Raw genomic sequence first — 15,427 nt, 5'->3', positions numbered from 1 at the left:
TTTACATACTGAATAACTAAGAATCCAAAGTGAGGATCAGCAGTTTACATAACAGCAACCAAATACATTAAATAAAACCGAACATTTGCACATATTGACATTTCTACCAAAAATTATTCACACAAAATTACAATCATATACAGTAAGTTTTGTTCCCTCCAAATGGGACAAAGAGTTTAAATGAAAGATACACTACTTTGCATTGAACCAAACCATGACATCAAAGTTTGTACAAAGAAAGTAGTATACAGTTCTGTGTTATCTATTCAATCAAACACATTTCCAGAAGCTCAATGATGTAACATTAAATGAAACAAAAGCAAAATAAATCCATACAGCATAAGAGCTATGGTGTTACACCCGTTACATTCAATGTAGAAAGGTTTCCCATACAACTACTAAATGAAATTAATAGATCTGGCTAGACATAATTTAATCAATAAAACAAAAACCGAAATTCATGATTTGACAATGAAGCAAACATGAATTAAGACAGAAAAATACCGGGTCGCTACTAGTGGAAGGCACTGGACAATTAATAAACACATGTCAGTCACTAAACAAATACCACTACTTTAAAGTATATGAATCGACAATTATGTACAAAACAACCAGAGGACAAAACCCACAGTTTGAATGTTATGGGAAAAGACAACTACGTTTAAGAACAAACCTCCGGGCTTACCTGCACCATTATTTAATGACATGGGTGACTATTCGATTTGTTATCCTCACAATAAGAGAAACTGAATAAGAATGCTCGTGCTGCGTCTCTGAACTTGCGCACTGCATCTATACTAGGAATCGCCTCGAATTTTATCGTTCTAACAAGATGCTCGCTCTCCAAACAGCTCCACTCCTGTGCTTCCATCTCTTGCACTGCAATGCCGTCTTACAAGCGTTGGACTGTTCGCGTGGCGGCCGACGATGCGCCTCGGAAGTCCCCGGAGTGTCACATGAGGCGTGCGCACGATTGTCCGTACAGAAGCGCTGCTTGCAGATTCTGCGCTCCATCGTAGCAGATGCCGTTCCGAAAAAAAATAAAGACTCAAAACGCGAATGACCAATTCACTCGCCGTCCCTGGATAAGACTGCTAGTACTCGCCTGCCTGGCGACCCATCTAAACCTCGAGCAGCTCACGCCCCTCCCTCGCGGCCACTTATAGGGAAACCGCGAAACGATCCTCCAATTACAGCGAATTACAATGAAAGTTTGCCTTAAATCACAATAGTAACTGTGGACCAAGCAATCAGCAACTTCTGCACGAAGCAGCGACCGGCTGGCCCGATTCTTACGAGTGGCGGTCGCCCATCCTGCTGGTAGGATCTCTGGAAACAGGAACGGATAATTGTAGTGGTCTCCATTACCACAGAATGCTCGGAGTTTCTGTTCCCCGTTGTATTCTCGAGGCTATTTCATGTTGGCTAGCGAGTAGAGTCCCGCTGCCTTCCAGCATTATGTTTGTTTGCTCTTCAGGTCAGCTATCACCCGTTCCACTTTTGCTCTGACTAACGGGGATGGCTCGCCTCGTGCTCGACTACAATATTATGTGAACCGCGCTTCACCACAAGTGAGACCGCAGGTCCACTTTTGCTTCTGCTGTAAGTGGCTTAGCTCTGGCCCGCTGAGCGGCACACTCTTCGCATCTCGCCCGGTGGACGCCTGCCAAAAGGATGTCGTGGAGGTCCACCTGTGTCAGGCCTGTGAGAGTCGAGAGTTCATGGATTCCCACACGTAGCTCCACATACTATTCCCATATGCACACATATTAGACAGAAAAACACTTTGGTACTAAAAGCAGGTTAAATAAGATTGTAATCAATGTAAAACTACACTGAAGAGTCAAAGAAACTGGTACACCTGCCTAATATCGTGTAGGGCCCCCGCGACCACACAGAATTGACACCATGAATCCTGCAGGGCTCTCCATAAATCGGTTAGATTACAAGGGGGCGGAGATCTGTTCTGAACAATACGTTGCAAGACATCCCCGATATGCTCAATAATGTTCATGTCTGGAGAGTTTGGTGGCCAGTGGAAGCGTTTAAACTCAGACGAGTGTTCCTCGGACCACTATGTAGCAATTCTGGACACGTGGGGTGTAACATTGCCCTGCTGGAATAGCCCGAGTACGTCGGAATTACAATGGACATGAATGGATGCAGGTGATCAGACAGGATGCTTATGTACGTGTCACCTGCGGAGTTGTATCTAGACGTATCATCCGTCCCATATCACTGCAACTGCTCGCGCCCCACAACATTACAGAGCCTCTATCAGCTTGAACAGTCCCCTGCTGACATCCAGGATCCATTGGTTCATGAGGTTGTCGCCATACCCGTACATGTCCACCCGCTCCATACAATTTGAAACGAGATTCTTCCGACCAGGTAACATGTTTCCAGCCAACAACAGTCCAATGTCGATGTTGACGGACCGAGGCGAGGCGTAAAGCTTTGTGTCGTGCACTCGTCAAGGGTACATGTGTCGGCTTTCCGTTCCGAAAACCCATATCGATGATGTTTCGTTGAATGGTTCGCATGCTGACACTTACTGATAGCCCAGCATTGAAATCTGCAGGAATTTGCGAAAGGGTTACACTTCTTTCACGTTGAACGATTCTCTTCAGTCGTCGTTGGTCCCATTCTTGCATGATCCTTCTCCGGCCACAGCGATGTCGGAGCTCTGATGTTTTACCGGATTCCTGATGTTTACGGCACACTCGTAGAATGGTCGTACAAGAAAATTCAAACTTCATCGCTACCTCGAAGATGCTGTGCCCATGTGCCCATCGCTCGTACGCTGAATATACCACCACTTTCAAACTCACAGAAATCTTGATAACCGGTCATTCTAGCGGCAGTAACCGATCTAACATCTGCGCCAGACACTTGTTTTATACAGGGTGTTACAAAAAGGTACGGCCAAATTTTCAGGAAACATTCCTCACACACAAATAAAGAAAAGATATTATGTGGACATGTGTCCGGAAACGCTTAATTTCCATGTTAGAGCTCATTTTAGTTTCGTCCACCTACGCTCAATGGAGTACCTTATCATGATTTCATACGGGACACACTGCCTGTGCTGCTTGAACATGTGCCTTTACAAGTACGACACAACATGTGGTTCATGCACGATGGAGCTCCTGCACATTTCAGTCGAAGAGTTCGTACGCTTCTCAACAACAGATTCAGTGACCGATGGATTGGACATTTTGAACATTTCCTGCAACCAAGTGTTTAAAGTCACGCTGGTCCGTTCTGTTGCTGTGTGTTTCCATTCCATGATAAACGTGATTTGAAGAGAAGTAATAAAATGAGCTCTAATATGGAAAGTAAGCGTTTCCGGACACATGTCCACATAACATCTTTTCTTTCTTTGTGTGTGAGGAATGTTTCCTGAAAGTTTGGCCGTACCTTTTTGTAACACCCTGTATAGACGTTGACGACCGCAGCACCGTGTTCTGCCTGTTTACATATCTTTGTACTTGAATACGCATGCATATACCAGTTTCTTTGGGGTTTTAGTGTGACTATAGAACCCTTAAAGTCTCATAACCTCTCATGTTTCATGTCCCCTTTGAAAGTGGAATGAAAGATTGAATTATTTACATTTGATGCCGTTTTGTGTACTGGAGTAGGAGAAAAATTCGGAAACGTAGCGAGAAACGCAAGCTAGAACTTCAATTCAGATGGTAGCCAAGCCTACGTGTGGTGCTGTTGTAATTGACCTCGAGTGGCATATGTGCAGCGTCCTGAGTACATTGCAATTGTCCGTTGTGGTCAGATCAGTGTTATTAGGAGTTGCGAACGCATTATGCCGGAACTAAGTAAATTAGAGTGTTGGCAAATTTTTGGTGCTCGTATGTTGGGTTTTACCGCAGCCAACATAGCGGAAGTGTTTGGCGTTTCAGGAGGCTCCGTATCGCAAGCATGTACCGTATACAGGGAAAATGGAAAAAACATCATCCACTAAGACACAACGCAGACGGAAACTCGTGCTCTGCAATCGTGACAGACGGTCATTGAAGAGGACTGTGACCACAAATCTATGAAAGCTACTGCAGAACTGCAGTCGAACTCGCGAGCCCTGTCAGCACCGAAACAACACAAAGGGTGTTCATGAAGCAGGGAATTGCAATACGAACTCGAATTCCAAAACCACTCATCATTGACGCAGATACCTGTAATCCCATCGTACAAATTTCTTTTAAAAGATGACAGGACCACTATTACACATACACTACGTGATCAAAAGTATCCGGACACCTCCAAAAACATACGTTTTTCATATTAGGTGCATTGTGCTGCCACCTATTGCCAGGTACTTCATATCAGCGACCTCAGTAGTCATTAGACATGGTGAGAGAGCAGAATGGGGCGCCCCGCGGAACTCACGGACTTCGAACGTGGTCAAGTGATTGCGTGTCGCTTGTGTCATACGTCTGTACGGGAGATTTCCATACAACTAAACATTCCTAGGTCCACTCTTTCCGATGTTATAGTGAAATGGAAACATGAATGGACACGCACAGCAGAAAAGCGTACAGGCCGACATCGTGTGTTGACTGACAGAGACCGCCGACAGTTGAAGAGGGTCGTGATGTATAATAGGCAGACATCTATCCAGACCATCGCACAGGAAATCCAAACTGCATCGGGATCTAGTGGAAGTACTATAACAGTTAAGCGGGAGGTGATAAAGCTTGGATATCATGGTCGAGCGGCTGCTCATAAGCCACACATCACGCTGGTAAATGCCAAACGACGACTCGCTTGGTGTAAGGACAGTAAAGATTGGACGGTTGAACAGTGGAAAAACGTTGTGTGGAGTGACGAATCACGGTACATAATGTGGCGATCCGATGGCAGGTTGTGGGTATGGCGAATGCCCGGTGAACGTCATTTCACAGCTTGTGTAGTGCCAACAGTAAAATTCGGAAGCGGTGGTGTTACGGTGTGGTCGTGTTTTTCATGAAGGGGCTTGTACCCCTTGTTTTTTTGCGTGGCACTATCACAGAACAGGCCTACATTTATGTTTTAAGCACCTTCTTGCTTCCCACTGTTGAAGAGAAATTCGTGGATGACGATTGCATCGTTCAACACGATCGAGCACCAGTTCGTAATGCATCGCCTGTGGTGGTGTGGTTACACGAAAATAACATCCCTGTAATGGACTGGCCTGCACCGAGTCCTAATCTAAATCCTATAGAACAGCTTTCGGATGTTTCGGAACGCCGAATTCGCCCCAGGCCTCAGCGACCGACATCGATACCTCTCCTCAGCGCAGCACTCCGTGAAGAGTGAGCTGCCAGTCCCCAGTAAACTTTCCAACACCTGATTGAACTTATGACCGCGAGAGTGGAAGCTTTAATCAAGGCTAAGGGTGGGCCAACACCATATTGAATCCGAGCATTACCGATGGAGAGCGGCACAAACTTGTAAGCCATTTTCAGCCAGGTGTCCGGATACTTTTGATCACATAGTGTAGCCCGCACTGTCCATTACGGTCCTGTGAGCACGAGGACGAATTTTCGTACTCCCTTGCCCACCACAGAAGCAGTTTTAATATTATTGAGGGTTTGTGGTGTACTTTTTGAAATGGGGGCTTGATCAGTATCCATCTCTATTATCGTTACCTGAAATTGACACTGTTTTGTTGGAATGTATGAGTCTTCCTTGGAAATTAAACCTTATCTGTGTTTATATATTCCGACACGACTGGAAGCTATATTAAATGGTAATTGTTTTCCTACACAATAATAGGCATGGCAATGCCTTATGTTTTGGTGATTGCATATTTTTTCCGACCCCTTGTATACAGTGTTTAAGAACTTGTGTAATCCAATACAGTCTTTGATCGAAATATTTGTCCTTATTTTTGAACACCTTAGATCTATAAGATCACCACGAGATGCCTCCGTCTCCTTAAACTACACAATCAAAACATAAAAATAAAACTTGTAGCCTAGATAGGCACCGTCATAAGATGTAAAAATATAGCACTATGGCGAACAGGACTGACCCATAGTGCAGGGTCACTGTCTGCACAGTCAGTCATTATGATAAACACACGAACCGTAACGGTGTAACGCGTTTGCCTACATTACCTTTAGCAGAGCACACTTTTGTGGCACCTCTTTTCCTGACGGCGAGACAGTCGTTTGTAGCGCCGTTTTTATCTTTCCATGCGCAGTTTCGACGGAGTCATCTTGGAAGGCTCTCCCCAGTTCCACAGAAAACGAAGATTCTGTCAGAATTGGGAACTCGGCGTCTATAAAATATATCACTAATCTCGGTAAATCAAAAAATTCCTTACAATCTCCATTATAAAATAGCAAAAAGCGCACCTCAGCATATTTCATGTGTCCTGTCTTCGCTACGTCAAACAGTGTATTTATTTCCCTGCAAAAACTCTAAACGCCAAATTGAAAAAGCGGTCACTTGTTACACCAGGGCAAAACGGTGACAAACCATATCTACAGCGCTTTTCGCAGCCAGCGAAAACGCTTCTCTCTCAGCTGCGTAGCATATCTGAGCCAGTTCCTTTGATCAGTGACGCCGATAAATGGCCATTGATTTCTGAGGCTTTCAGCGCTTGTCAGCTCGGCCCACACTCGGTTCAAAGCGCGGGAGAAATCTGGAGCTGTCCTTTGTTAGAGACCGTTTCACTGGCAGCGGTATCTGTAACTGCCGATTGTGCTCGAGTGTCATGTGTAACGGCCTCTATGAAGCTATCACATGCTGTTCCCAGTGCAGTACATGCGGGATCTTACAGATGAACGGCCTCCTGTAATCGGAGATGTCTAACTGTAAATGAAGGGTCTAGTATTGTAGTGTCAAACGTGCAGTTTGGACCAAAAAATTGCTAGCTGTTCTTTATGTTTAGAAACGGTGAGTTGTTCTATACTTTTCCTGCTATTCTTTAACAACCAAGTAACATGTCAATATCTGTGCGACGGTTCTAAAGAAAGATTATAAATATTTTTGCTTGTTTATGAGCGAAAGTAGAGTAATGGTTCATAGTTGAGAGTCATGATGCATTTCACAGCCACCATGTGAATTCTATCTATCTATCTGTCTATCAATCTCTAGCAATAACTTTCCTTCCACAAATGTTGCTGCTGTGTCCACGTTACTAGCTTAATTTCTACTGAAATTGCAGTTCTTGTAAGGGCCTGATGTCTTAACGCCAAGTGGTTATCTAGCGCCATATCTTTATCGGGTACTATTGGCCGAATTAGTTATTTAAAGTAACAAAATTACAGTCATTACAGAGTAATCTGCTCAAATTGGTAGACTACGTACAAATACACGCGCAAAAATATTCCAAAGATGTAATTAATATGAATTTCATACATGAATAGAAAAAAAATTCTTTCATGTAATTCGTCCGCATTGCTCGCAGACACGCAGCACGAAATACATTGTGATTTTTTCCACAATGTACAAACTCTAGGGCAGTGGTTCTCAAACTTCTTGAGCTTCTGGCGCATTTAAAAGGCTGCAAATAATTGTGGGCGCACTATATACACATTTCTGAGAAATATTTTACAGCAGTCAATACAGGAAAAAATATCGTGATAAAATAACGATTAAGTCATTTTATTTTGATTTTCGCGTCCAGACTGCAGAAAATATAACTTATATTAATAAAAAACATGACTATGAATATGAACACATAATTTTTGTATAAAAAATGTGAGAGATTCATGAAGTGCGATTGTCACCCAATGTGCCGAGTTGCTTCTAACCTGCCAAGACGAAAGGCAACAGAAACTATTAAGTGAAACGTATTGAAATGAAATAATGCAATAAAACCAACTTAATTTAAATTATAGAGAAAATTAACAGTGCAATACAAGTGAAACGTACCTTACGTCTATTGTTTCTGGTGGTTATGAGGAACGTGAGCCTGATGTGTCCTCGCGATTTCTTCAGTGTTTGGCGATATATTTAAAAGACAAACTCTCGTTTCCTCGTCAATACCTTGAAGAGATCCTCTCTTTTTGCATTTAATTGGAGTGAGGGCAGAAAATCCTAATTCACTTAAATATGACATCGAAAATTGAAGTAAAATGTTCAAAGCATTTTTAGATATCGACACGTATTCTTCTTTTATAGAAGTCCAGAAGGATTCAAGAGAAAATTCCTTATGCTTAATCATCAGCCGACGATCAGTAGATACAGCTGCCAGTTCTTCTTGGTCTGTTAATGTTAAGCCGAAATGAAGTTTCCATGAATAGGTTTCGAATCCAGTGGTACTGTTCAGAGTTGAAGGATGGAAAATATGAACTCTGTTTCTGTTCTAAGCTTATTAAATGATCTACTACTGTTGGAAATATTTCATTTATTCATGTCCTCCTTACCAACGGGAATATTTTCAAGTTACCTTGAACAGCTTTCCATATTTGTAGTTTTCTGTGAAATGCTTTAATGTTATCGGAGGATGTGAGCATATTTTCTTCTTTCCCTTGCATGCTAGTGTTCAAATTACTGAAGTGCTGAAATATATCGTCCAAATACTGCAATCTGGCAACCTAAAATTCACTCCAAAAATGTAAATGTTTCATTTTTTCGAAAAACACTATAAGTTCTTGTCGTAGCTCATGCACACGGGTAATTGCTTTCCCCCTTCAACAACCTCCTGACTTCTGTAGGTAAAAGCAGCTGTCTGTGTTCTGACTATACATCGTTAAAAAATTTGAATAAACGGGTTTTGACAGGTCTTGTTTTTTTTATAAAATTTATTATCTGAACAATTCCCTCTAAGACTTCCCTCAACTTTTCTGCCAATGTTTTTGCTGTTAAGGCCTCCCTATGAAGAAAGCAATGAGTTACGATAACATCTACTTTTTTTTTTTTTTTTTTTTTTTTACAAAAGAAATAAGACCCTTAACACAGCCATCTGTACAAACGCCTACAGACGACTTCCATGTTAATTGCCACTTATTAAGATAATCATTTAAAATGATGAAAACGTCTTCCCCTTTAGTAGACGCACATAATTCTTTGCAAAAAAGCAACTGATTTACTATTTGACCTTGATTAATAAAACGGACAAATGCTAAGAACTGCGATTGGTTGGTAGTGACTGTTGATTCATCAACTTGCAGTGCAAAGTTTGAGTGCTTGAGTTTATTACTGCATACATGTTTCTCATTTTCAGTAGACATTTCTATAATACGCCTGTGAACTGTATCATTCGACAAAAGGATCTTGCATATTTTCATAGCTGCTTCCTTTCATAGCATCGCATTGGCAATTTTTTTAAGCAGGCAAAATAAGTGACTCACGTATAGTATGAGCTTTCATACTGTTTCCTATCAGTTCAGAGACGAGGTAGGAAGCGATTAGAGCTTTATCAGAAACGGACATCACAGTTTTAATAAATTTTTTTGTTCATGTTTGCTGTCCTGAAAATTTCTTGAAATAGCTTACAGATTTATCTTGCAAATGTGAATGCACTGTTTTAAAATGTTTGCTCAGTTTACTAGGAAGCAGAGATTTATTTGTTATTTTATACCCACATACTAAGCATAGTGAGAAAAGATAATCTTCACTTCCAGCCCAAGTGAAACCATAACTTAAGTATCTTTCATTGTACTTACGAGTACGCCGCTGTTCTGCCTTTTCACTTGCACTAAGCGTTTGTTCACTTCCAGAATCGGATTCTTCGGCTGAATGCTTGTTTTTCAGAAATCTATCTTAGCCGAGCGGTCTAGGGCGCCACAGTCGTGGACTGTGCGGCTGGTCCCGGCGGAGGTTCGTTTCCTCCCTCGGGCATGAGTGTGTGTGTGTTTGTCCTTAGGATAATTTAGGTTAAATAGTGTGTAAGCTTAGGGACTGATGACCATAGCAGTTAAGTTCCATAAGATTTCACACACATTTGAAAATTTTTTGAACATTTTCAGAAATCTATCGATTTTATTTTGCATATAAGATTCACTTCTAGGGATATGAAAATAAGCGATACGCAGTACACAAAACACGAGCCCCACCTACGCTAACAACACCTCACTGACACATCTGCGTTAACGTCAAGCGCACAGCGTCGGCGCCTTGATTCTTGTGCCTCCATGGGTTAACAATGCTGCCAACGATAATTTTCAAGTTCCGTTAACCTTGCTGGTAGCTTCTGTCATGAATCCGTTGGATCACTGAACTGCAGTGGAAATGATGCTCAGAAGTAGCAAGGCTTCATAAACAATGATGATCATGTTCACATGTGCAACTCATCTGTAGCAAAGAACATGAAATCAAATTCTTTCAGTAACGGACAGCTCGAGGTCAAACAATAAGTAACTCTCATAGACAATTTCATAATCCCCCCCAGTTTTATTGACAACAGAAAGGTATGCATTTTCAGTAAAATGTTACTAAAAAGTGACTGGTTGCAGATATTATTTATAATTCTTTGATTCACTGACACGATACCTGAATAGGCCATAATGCCTAATAATAATTCAGAATTCGTCGTAAAATTCTATCGCATGAGACTTCTCAACTAGTGAGTCACGCCCGCCTGGAGTTCCGCGTCGTCATCAAAGAGCTGCGTTGCAAGCTAGTTCTTCATCTTGGGAAACAAGTGGAAGTCGCTTGGTGCAAGATCGGGGCTGTAGGGCGAATGAGGGAAAATTTCCGATTTGAATGAATTAAGGAGTTCTTATGAGGTCGGGTATTGTCGTGCAAAAACAAAATTTTGGAGGTCGGCTTTCCTCGGCGTTTGTTTTGAAATGCTCTTCTGTGGCTGTGCAAAGTTTGACAATACCGGGTAGAATTTAAGGGTGCTCCATGTTCGAGAAAATGATTAAGAACACCTTGCCTTTCCCAAAACACTGTCACCATCATATTCCTTGCTGAAAGGGTTTGCAAACATTTTATTGGTTTTTGGGGGGACTTTGTGTGCTCCCACTCCATGGACTGCAATTTTGTCTCGCGTTTGACGTGTTTCGCGCAAGTCTCGTCACCGGCTACGATTCGATCCAGTAATTAATCACCATGTTAGTGGTAGGCATCTAGAAATGTCAACGTTGTCCCTATTTGCTGTTCTTTATTGTGCTCTGTAAGAATTTTGGGCACCCATCGCGCACAAAATTTGTGGTAGACTAGCTTTTGAGTGACAATTTCAAACAAAAAGGTCTGAGGAACTTGTGGAAAAGAAAGCGAAAGCTCTGTAAACTTTGAATCGACGGTTTTCACGAATCGTTTCATCAGCTTTAGCGATAAGATCTTCAGCCAGAATGATCGAGCGTCCGCTCATTTCTTCACCATGAACGTTGTTCGGCCAGTTTTAAACCGAATGCACCATTTCCGGAAGGAACATTATCTCATTACATTGTTTCCGTACACTTTGCACAGTTTACGATAAATTTCTATAGGTTTTACGTTTTTTGCCAGCAAAAACCGTATCACAGACCATACCTCACAACTGGCGGGATTTTCGATTGCAGCGCACATTTCAAACTCGAATATCGAAAAAACCAGACGCGCAGAGACGTTCCCGCTGTCACGGATGGATTCCGACTGAGCTGCTGAGCACGCACATAACAAAATATACGCGATCGGCGTGCGCCTAGCGGCGTCAGACGGTAACGTTCCCTACTTTCTAAATAGCCCTCGTAATATGCAATTCGCTTCGTTCGTGCTGTTGCAGCGCCACTCGGAGTTAAGATGGGAGAGGTTCGCAATTATTGCGAAGGACACGAAACCTTCCGAATTCTAAGGACAAGTTGTGATCACATGCATAGCGTACAAGGCTCAATTTCAGCGTGGCTACCATCACAAAAGAAAACGACCATAACCAAATCAACTGCGAAACAAAAACACGACACGATGAGACATCCGTAAGTGTTTCCGTCGGAAAGAATCTGTCACTCGTCAAATATTTTTTTCACCGTTTTCTCCTGTTTCTGAAAGTTTGTATCTGACCAGAAATGCATTAAAGCCTGACAACACTGTGGATGAACTCAACGTTTATTTCCAAAGCTTTAAAAGCTACAAAAGTGTCGTAACGAATGTTTACGGAAAGAGGCACGGAACGGGGCGTGCGAAAATAATTTGCGCGGCGCCTACAGGGTGAAGGGTCATGAGAGGGGGGATGGTTAGGAAAATTTCAAGACCAGTGCTAGTCATCGACGGATGCCAGTGTGCCTAGTACCGACCAGCGACTAAGGTAGTTGTATTTTACACACGAAAGTAAAGAGGGTTCACTAAAATCGCATTATCTCTCTGTAATTGTGAAATTAAGGTAAGACTGTTGTAATGGAGTTCTAATGCAAGGGGTTGAAGAAAATGGCATTTGAGGCATTTATTAATTATGAATGACAATGAAGCGTTATATTGTAAGAAACCTGCAGTCCATGACTTGGACTCCAAGTTTTTTTTACAACATATTAAATCAGTTACTGTGTTGGCCACACCAAACTTTACAAATACAGTTACATTCATTACCAAATGAATTGACAAGGCCCACCACTGCATATTGTTATGACTGTAGCAATGTGACAATTATATGACCATTCTGTTTCTCCAGATCGCAGCATTCTGCAATACGAGTAATTACTTTTCTCGCACCACTGCGTACTACACTTTCCCTAGAATTCCTTACACTTCTCGATGACGTAAGTGATGACCTCGGTGGGCCAGCAATGGATTTATCATCACTCTTTATTTTGAAATACCATTGCCTAGTTCCCAAACAGTAGCTACTGTTAGCTAAGATAAGCAGCAATGGAAGAGAGAAGACAGTCGGCATGAAAAGTTCGGAATACTGTCGACTTACCAGGAGAATAAGCCACCTTATTTCCTTAACCAAACTGAATTATTCGACAAAACGTAAGGAACCCTTCCGAATTATGTCTGTCGTGAAATGGATAAAATTATTGGCCATATGTTTCCCTAAAATATTATAGTGCGCACCCGTAAATGTTTCGTGTCTGGTATGTCCGGAGATGCATGGTTTCCAGGCTAGAGACCATTTTCTCAATCATACATTGTTACAGAGACTGTGGTATAATACGCACTGTACCTTGCAGCCAAAGTCACATTATGTGCTGAAAAATGTTTACATGTGCCGCAACGCATGCGTGTACGCAGCGTAGAATGTTCTGTCTCACACGTTCACATCAGCCAGGCTACATCAGAACAGTGTCAAAGGCAGCATGGATGCGCTGCTCCAGTGACTCAAGATCTGGAATGGGCTTTGCACACACTATACTTTTGAGATGGCCCCATAACCAGAAATCGCACGGGTTGAGATCCGGTAAACGAGTAGGCCATGCAACTGGACCCCCTCGTCCGATCCATCGACCAGGCAAGACACGATTGAGATGCGTCCGGACGTTAACAGTGAAGTGGGCTGGAGCACTGTCATGTAGCAGCCACATAACCCTTCGAATCATCATAGCACTCTTTCACAATGGAGAGGCAAAGTCACCCGCAAGAAACGCCGATAGCTCCTGCCTGCTAAGCGACGTGGAAAGAAGACTTGTTCCAAAATATGTTTTCCAATTATACCGGCCCACATATTCCGGCTGCATCGATGCTGTTGATTCACTGTCACCGTATCATGGAAGTTCTGCATAGTATCCCACAGGTGACTGTTATGAAAGTTGACGATACCACTCATTGTAAAGGTGGCCTCATCTGTGAATAGGTTGGACGACACAAAACCCGGGATCGTGGTTGTCTGGTGAAGAAACCAGTGACAAAACTGCTCCCGATGTGGGAAGTCTGTCACTACTAAGTCCTGCACACGTTGTAAGTGAAAAGTGTAGTAAGAATTACCATGGAGAATGTTCCAAACTGACGTCTGTCAAACAAACGGCGAAACTCTATGGTAAACATTGAATGCCGTGACTGCTGTCGACGGGGATAGGTCTCCTGATACAACCTTGCTTATATTTGCCTTTCCGTAAGTAAACACCATGTCGGCAAGCTCTCGACTCGAATACCGAACCACTCTGTACAACGCCGTGTACCGCAAGTCTCTAGAGGAACGGAGGGTTCCAAATGATTGGAAAAGAGCACAGATAGTCCCAGTCTTCAAGAAGGGTCGTCGAGCAGATGCGCAAAACTATAGACCTATATCTCTTACGTCGATCTCTTGTAGAATTTTAGAACATGTTTTTTGCTCGCGTATCATGTCATTTCTGGAAACCCAGAATCTACTATGTAGGAATCAACATGGATTCCGGAAACAGCGATCGTGTGAGACCCAACTCGCCTTATTTGTTCATGAGACCCAGAAAATATTAGATACAGGCTCCCAGGTAGATGCTATTTTTCTTGACTTCCGGAAGTTGTTCGATACAGTTCCGCACTGTCGCCTGATAAACAAAGTAAGAGCCTACGGAATATCAGACCAGCTGTGTGGCTGGATTGAAGAGTTTTTAGCAAACAGAACACAGCATGTTGTTATCAATGGAGAGACGTCTACAGACGTTAAAGTAACCTCTGGCGTGCCACAGGGGAGTGTTATGGGACCATTGCTTTTCACAATATATATAAATGACTTAGTAGATAGTGTCGGAAGTTCCATGCGGCTTTTCGCGGATGATGCTGTAGTATACAGAGAAGTTGCAGCATTAGAAAATTGTAGCGAAATGCAGGAAGATCTGCAGCGGATAGGTACTTGGTGCAGGGAGTGGCAACTGACCCTTAACATAGACAAATGTAATGTATTGCGAATACATAGAAAGAAGGATCCTTTATTGTATGATTATATGATAGCGGAACAAACACTGGTAGCAGTTACTTCTGTAAAATATCTGGGAGTATGCGTGCGGAACGATTTGAAGTGGAATGATCATATAAAATTAATTGTTGGTAAGGCGGGTACCAGGTTGAGATTCATTGGGAGAGTGCTTAGAAAATGTTGTCCATCAACAAAGGAGGTGGCTTACAAAACACTCGTTCGACCTATACTTGAGTATTGCTCATCAGTGTGGGATCCGTACCAGATCGGTCTGACGGAGGAGATAGAGAAGATCCAAAGAAGAGCGGCGCGTTTCGTCACAGGGTTATTTGGTAACCGTGATAGCGTTACGGAGATGTTTAATAAACTCAAGTGGCAGACTCTGCAAGAGAGGCGCTCTGCATCGCGGTGTAGCTTGCTCGCCAGGTTTCGAGAGGGTGCGTTTCTGGATGAGGTATCGAATATATTGCTTCCCCCTACTTATACCTCCCGAGGAGATCACGAATGTAAAATTAGAGAGATTAGAGCGCGCACGGAGGCTTTCAGACAGTCGTTCTTCCCGCGAACCATACGCGACTGGAACAGGAAAGGGAGGTAATGACAGTGGCACGTAATGTGCCCTCCGCCACACACCGTTGGGTGGCTTGCGGAGTATCGATGTAGATGTAGATCCACTACAAGATGAGTCAGCAAGAGAAGTGAATCGGACACAACGTTATCAGTTAC

This window comes from Schistocerca serialis, chromosome 1 (genome assembly GCF_023864345.2).
Source record: "Schistocerca serialis cubense isolate TAMUIC-IGC-003099 chromosome 1, iqSchSeri2.2, whole genome shotgun sequence".
Lineage (NCBI taxonomy): Eukaryota > Metazoa > Arthropoda > Insecta > Orthoptera > Acrididae > Schistocerca > Schistocerca serialis.
The sequence above is the reverse complement of the archived record's forward strand: the minus strand, read 5'-3'. Positions refer to the sequence as shown.